The 7,184-nt window shown below is 45.7% G+C and overlaps 1 pseudogene across 1 annotated transcript; it reads left to right on the forward strand.

The window, feature by feature from the left end:
* The first annotated feature begins 1,376 nt into the window (after window positions 1–1,376).
* On the forward strand, window positions 1,377–2,404 carry LOC100595617 (annotated as a pseudogene). Its single transcript, XR_121589.4, has one exon. The product of XR_121589.4 is annotated as a 60S acidic ribosomal protein P0 pseudogene (transcript).
* Window positions 2,405–7,184: the final 4,780 nt, after the last annotated feature.

The raw sequence follows: 7,184 nt of genomic DNA on the forward strand, positions 1-7,184 counted from the left end.
TTGCTGTCCAAATGTTTTGGCATTAGGTAGCCATAGCGTGAACATAAAAAGAATTGAACACAAATGTTAAATTGAAATAATTCTAAACCAGGCCATGCTTGTCATTACAGCTAGCAAATACAAAAGGTCAATTTGAAAAGCTACGAATCACTGGGTTAATCAGTCATAAAACACCTTTCCCTAAGCTTATCAGCTTATCAGGGCATTCAATTTCCCTATTTGTAAAAAGAGACTGAAAATTATTTGTGCCCTGATTCATGTGCTACATTTTACATAAATGTAAAAGATAAAACTGAATTTTTGAGATAACTGTTCTATAGGAACTAAGGGTAGAAAAACTAAATTAATGAAAGAAGAGATGAGATTAGCATACACAATGTTTACCTTCTCACCTTGAATAGATGCTAGAGAAGAGCAGCAAATCTGGCTTTATGCTTCTGAGGAGTAAAGCAAAGAGGGAACCTGATTAATTGCAAGATTTATCCATAAGATTAAAGCCAAACTATAGGTGAAACACTTTTTGATCCTAAAACTTGTGAAATATTTCTCCTATGGATTCTCATAAAGAGGACATGGTACGATAGTGTGAAAAATGTCCTTGGCAACATCGCTACAATAGACACAAAAAGAGCTTTCATGTCTCTGGTTGTTTGATATCCTTCAGTAAAGGCCAATGGTGTAACACCAAGGCACATTCTACAAGGGGTCACTGAGGATCTGTGTTCTGAAGTTCTAATTTCATGTGTGGTGAAAATAATGGGAATATAATATAATTTGAGCTCAAACTCAATTTCAAAACATAGCTAAAATGCTAAGTTTTTATAGTAAAGTTTATCAAATTCTGTGTATGCAGACTATATAAATAACGGTGTATGGAGACACAGCAGGGGGTGGGAGAAGAGCAGTTACCTTACCATGATCTTACCATGAAAGCATAACACAATGGGTCAGATGTTCTTCTGAGCAAGTTTCCCTGAGGCAGATACAGTTTAGGGAAAAAGATTATAATGGGTTGGATGGCAATAGACTTTGTTGGATAAGTAAGCAGGTGAACTATGAAGGTAATTAGATAATGGATTAATATCATAGTAGAGGGAAATTTTTAGCATCCTTCCTCAGGGCTGTCACCAGAACTTATTAATCCTTTTATGAAATCAGTGACTTGGCTAAAGGTATGGAATTTGTGATTGGCAGATTTATCATATTAGATCTAAGTGCCAGAACAAACAAACAAATTCTCAGCAGATTAGAGTGATGAGATAATGCTATCAAGATCAACATCAACAAGGATGAAAAGAAGGTCCTCTCGCCAGGCGTCCTCGTGGAAGTGACATCGTCTTTAAACCCTGCACGGCAATCCCTGACGCACCACCGTGATGCCCAGGGAAGATAGGGCGACCTGGAAATCCAACTACTTCCTTAAGATCATCCAACTATTGGATGATTATCCGAAATGTTTCATCGTGGGAGCAGACAATGTGGGCTCCAAGCAGATGCGCAGATCCGCATGTCCCTTTGCGGGAAGGCCGTGGTGCTGATGGGCAAGAACACCATGATGCACAAGGCCATCCGAGGGCACCTGGAAAACAACCCAGCTCTGGAGAAACTGCTGCCTCATTTCCGGGGGGATGTGGGCTTTGTGTTCACCAGGGAGCACCTCACTGAGATCAGGGACATGTTGCTGGCCAATAAGGTGCCAGCTGCTGCCCATGCTGGTGTCATTGCCCCATGTGGAGTCATTGTGCCAGCCCAGAACACTGGTCCCGGGCCCGAGAAGACCTCCTTTTTCCAGGCTTTAGGTATCACCACTAAAATCTCCAGGGGCACCATTGAAATCCTGAGTGAAGTGCAGCTGATCAAGACTGGAGACAAAGTGGGAGCCAGTGAAGCCACACTGCTGAACATGCCCAACATCTCCCCCTTCTCCTTTGGGCTGGTCATCCATCAGGTGTTCGACAATGGCAGCATCTACAACCCTGAAGTGCTTGACATCACAGAGGAAACTCTGCATTCTCGCTTCCTGGAGGTTGTCCGCAATGTTGCCGGTGTCTGTCTGCAGATTGGCTACCCAACTGTTGCATCAGTACCCCATTCTATCATCAACGGGTACAAAATGAGTCTTGGCCTTGTCTGTGGAGATGGATTACACCTTCCCACTTGCTGAAAAGGTCAAGGCCTTCTTGGCTGGTCCATCTGCCTTTGTGGCTGCTGCCCCTGTGGCCGCTGCCACCACAGCTGCTCCTGCTGCTGCTGCAGCCCCAGCTAAGGTTGAAGCCAAGGAAGAGTCGGAGGAGTCGGATGAGGATATGGGATTTGGTCTCTTTGACTAATCACCAAAAAGCAACCAACTTAGCCAGCTTTATTTGCAAAACAAGGAAATAAAGGCTTACTTCTTTAAAAAAAAGAAAAGAAAAGAAGGTCACATGTTTTTGACCTGGTAGAAGGGGAAACACTGTTCTTGGTATTGTTCCCCAGTCTTTTCATGTCATTCTTCAAATTAAACAAACATTGCATTGAAGGCCTGTTGTGTGCCAGGCACTATGCTAGATACTAGAAATACAACGATAAATAAGGCACACACCCTAGTATGGAAGACATATATAGGAAATGCCAGACTGTATCAGTTCGTTCTTGCATTGCTATAAATAAGTACCTGAGACTGCGTAATTATAAAGAAAAAAGGTTTAATTGGCTCACGGTTCCTCAGGCTGTACAGGAAGCATGATGCTGGCATCTGCTTGGCCTTTGGGGAGGTCTCAGGACAGTTACAATCATGGCAGAGGGTGAAGAGGAAGCAAGCACATCGTACATGGCCGGAGCAGGAGGGAGACGGGGGCAGGGGTGGTGAGGGGTGGTGGAGGAAGTGCTACATACTTCTTTTTTTTTCTTTTTAAGATGGAGTTCACTCTTGTTGCCCAGGCTGGAGGGCAATGGTGCGATCTCGGCTCACCGCAACCTCTGCCTCCCTAATTCAAGGGATTCTCCTGCCTCAGCCTCCCAAGTAGCTGGGATTACAGGTATGCACCACCATGCTGGGTTAATTTTGTATTTTTAGTAGAGACGAGGTTTCTTCATGTTGATCAGGCTGGTCTCAAATTCCTGACCTCAGGTGATCCGCCCGCCTTGGCCTCCCAAAGTGCTGGGATTATAGGCCCAGCCTGGTGCTGCATACTTTTAAACCACCAGATCTCATGATAACTTACTCACATTCACTATCATAAGAATGGCACGAAGGGGATGGTGTAACCAATTCATGAAAACTCCACCCCAATGATCCAATCACCCCCCCACCAGGCCCCACCTCCAACACTGGGGATTACAACCCCACATGAGATTTGGTGGGGACACAGATCCAAACCATATCGGTGTGTAAGTGTTGTAATGAAGACAAATTTGGTACAATAGTGGCATGGAGTGTGGGGAGAGTTCAGTTCCTTGGAAGTTGAAGATCAGGAAATGCTCCAATGAGAAGGCAAGCACAAGTTAAAAAATAGACCTTCACTAGGTCTGGGCCTTGGGGAGTGGAGGGGTAACAGACAGAACAACACAGGAGAGGTGTATTCAGGGAGCTACAAGTGACGTTGTTTGGATGGAGACGTTGATGTGTGGGGAGGGGAGATGGTAGGCAATGATGTAGTGAGGGTAGATAAGGCCATTAGAGAGGAAACTGAGTTTGGACTCTGGCAGTGGAGACAGCCATTGATTGATTTTTTTTTCTTACATATAGGAATAATGTGATCAAAATGGCATTTTTATAAAGGTCACTCTGGAATAGTGCTTCAAGTGGTTTGGACATGGCGCTAGAGTAATTATGGAGAAGGAAACCAATTTGGAGCCTGCATTAGTCTGCTTGGGCTGTGATAGTAAAATATTGCAGATACAGACTAGGGGGCTTAAATAACAGAACATTAATTTTCTCACAGCTGTGGATGTTCGAAGTCCCAGATCAAGGTCTGGCAAGGTCAGTTTGTGGTGAGGGCTCTCTTTCTGGCTTGCAGATGGTCACCTCCTCACGGTGTCCTCCCATGGCCTTTCGTCTGTGCATGCACATGGAGAAAGACAGAGGACATGTGAGAGAGAGAGAGAGAGAGAGAGATTTCTGGTATCCTTTTTTTTTTTTTTTTTCCAGACAGAGTCTCGCTCTGTGGCCCAGGCTAGAGTGCAGTGGCATGATCTCGGCTCACTGCAACCTCTGCCTCCTGGGTTCACACCATTCTCCTGCCTCAGCCTCCCGAGTAACTGGGACTACAGGTACCCGCCACCACGCCTGGCTAATTTTTTGTATTTTTAGTAGAGACGGGGTTTCACCGTGTTAGCCAGGATGGTCTCGATCTCCTGACCTCGTGATCTGCCCACCTCGGCCTCCCAAAGTGCTGGGATTACAGGCATGAGCCACCACGCCCGGCCTGTCCCTTCTTATAAGGACACTAATCCTAGGGGATCAGGGCCCCCCCCTTATGACCCCATTCAACCTCAATTACTTTCTTAGAGTTCCCGTCTCCAAATCTAGTCACACTGGGGGTTAGGGTTTTTGATGGTTAATATTAAGTGTCAACTTGACTGGATCGAAAGATGCAAAGTATTGTTCCTGGGTGTGTTTGTGAGGGTGTTACCAGAGGAGATTAACATTTGAGTCAGTGGACTGGGAGTGGAAGACCCACCCTCAGTGTGGGTGGGCACCATTCAATGGGCAGCCAGCACAAGTAAAAAAGCAGACAGGAAAAGGTGGAATAAGCTGGCTTGCTGAGTCTTCCAGCTTTCATCTTTCTTCCATGCTGGATGCTTCCTGTCCTAGAATGTCAGACTCCAGGTTCTTTGGCCTTTGGACTCTTGGACCTACATCAGTGGTTTGTCAGGAGCTCTCTGGTCTTCAGCCACACACTGAAAGCTGCACTGTCAGCTTCCCTAGTTTTGAGGTTTTGGGACTTGGATGGAGCCACTCCTGGCTTCCTTGCTCCTCAGCTTGCAGATGGCCTATCATGGGACTCCTTCACTCTGTGATCATGTGAGTCAATTCTCCTTAATAAACACCCTTTTCATTCGGCTCCAATGAGTGGAGGAACAGCAGGGTTTTTCGTCTTGAGTCGGATTAGATAAAACGACAGGGACACACGTGGAGTGGTTTTAAGGAGCAGAGATTTTAATAGGCAAGAAGGAAAGGAGAAGATGGAAGAAGCTCCACCATACAGAGACAGAGGGATGGGGGTTCTAAAACTGAGAGAGGAGACCCTATGTGCCACAGATACCAGCTGGGTATATGAAGAGGCTGGAGGAGGCAGTGTTTGATTTGCATAGGGCTCAGGGGATTGGTTTGACCAGGCATGTCATTCACGTAGCCAGTGAAAAAAGGCCCTCCCACCCTATTCTTTTAATATGCAAATACAGGGAGCCATGATGTTCTGCACACGTGGGGAAACCTGGGGGTGGCCATGTTGCCAGGCACATGTCTGGGCAAGGGCAAGAAGGCTGCCAGAATCGCCATGTTTGGGTGGACCCAGTTTCTAATGGCCTATATTTGCATATCAAAGGTTGCCGGCCTGGCTCTAAAAGCCCGGACTTTCCAGCTAGACAAGAAACGTTTCTGGAGCTGCTTTAAAAACGAAAACTTTCCAAGGACCCCTTTTCCTCTCTATCTGCCTAAAATAATTTCTTAATAACTCCTACCACGCTTTCATATATACATCTATCCTATTAGTTCTGTCCCTCTGAAGAACCCTGACTAATACAGGCTTCAACATATGAACTTGGGGGGTACACAAACATTCAGTCCAGAGACCATTACAATTGTTTAGGTAAAAGAAGATGAGGGCCTGCACTAAGTAGTAGTCAGAGGGTAGGTGGGGAAGGATGTCAGCGATGCTAAGGAAATGAAATGAAAGGGAGGATTCTTTGCTGATGTAGGCAATGGCCGGGGCAGGGAGGGGAGAGTGGAGAGCACAGGGCAACTCCCACATTTTTTGTTCTCTTATAGGTTAGATGGTAGTACTGCTAAGAAGAATAAAGACTGTGGGGGAGGGTTTCTGATGTTGAAAAAATGCTGGCCAGGGGAAGTGGCTCACGCCTGTAATCCCAGCACTTTGGGAGGCTGAGGCAGGTGGATCACTTGAGGTCAGGGGTTTGAGACCATCCTGGACAACGTTGTGAAACCCTCGTCTCTACTAAAAATACAAAAATTAGCGCGGCGTGGTGGCGCATGGCTGTAATCCCAGCTACCCAGGAGGCTGAGGCAACGAGAATCGCTTGAACCCAGGAGGCGGAGGTTGCAGTGGGCGGAGATCGTGCCATTGCACTCCAGCCTGGGCCTGGGTGACAGAGTGAGACTCTGTCTCAAAAAAAAAAAAAAAGAAAAAGAAAACTTGCTGACAAGATCAGTTTAAGATATGTGAAGTGTGAGATATCTGTGAAACGTGCTGGAAACATGGAGGGGGTAGTTGCAGTTATAGGTGTTTGTTTCGAGAAAGAATAACCTGGGCTGGAGGTACAGAGACCGGAGTCATCAGCACTTAGTGCCACATTGGATGCAATTGGCTTGGATAGACAGGTGAAGAAGAAGAAAAAAGGACTAAGGATTGTTCTTGGAGGGAAACTGTACATTGAGACACCAAAAACTCTTGCTAATTGTCTTATTACTTCATTTTAAAGCTAGGAGAGGCCGGGTGTAGTGGTTCATGCCTATAATCCCAGCACTTTGGGAGGCCGAGGCAGGCAGATCACTTGAACTCCGGAGTTTAAGACCAGCCTGGCCAACATGGCGAAACCTCGTCTCTACTAAAAATACGAAAATTAGCTGGGCGTGGTGGTGCACGCTTGTAATCCCAGCTATGCGGGAGGCTGAGGCACGAGAATCACTTGAACCTGGGAGGCAGAGGTTGTAGTGGGCTGAGATCATGCCACTGTACTCCAGCCTGGGCGACAGAGCAAGACTACATCTCAACATAAACAAATAAAGGAATAAATCAATAAAGCAAGTTAGGAGAAAGACTATAGAAATACTTTTGGATTAATGATTTATATTTGTCCATATCAGGCTCTCACCCACATTCTTAATTTTGTCTGAGCACATACCCACTTTTATTGTTGACTCATAGTGATATTTTTTGCTAATAAATGAGAGAAGCCTCTGGAAGGTGCTGTAACAGGTAAAGGATTATACTTAGCTGCAAATTTAACCTCTGTAATTCTAG

The sequence above is a fragment of the Nomascus leucogenys genome, chromosome 8 (genome assembly GCF_006542625.1).
Source record: "Nomascus leucogenys isolate Asia chromosome 8, Asia_NLE_v1, whole genome shotgun sequence".
Lineage (NCBI taxonomy): Eukaryota > Metazoa > Chordata > Mammalia > Primates > Hylobatidae > Nomascus > Nomascus leucogenys.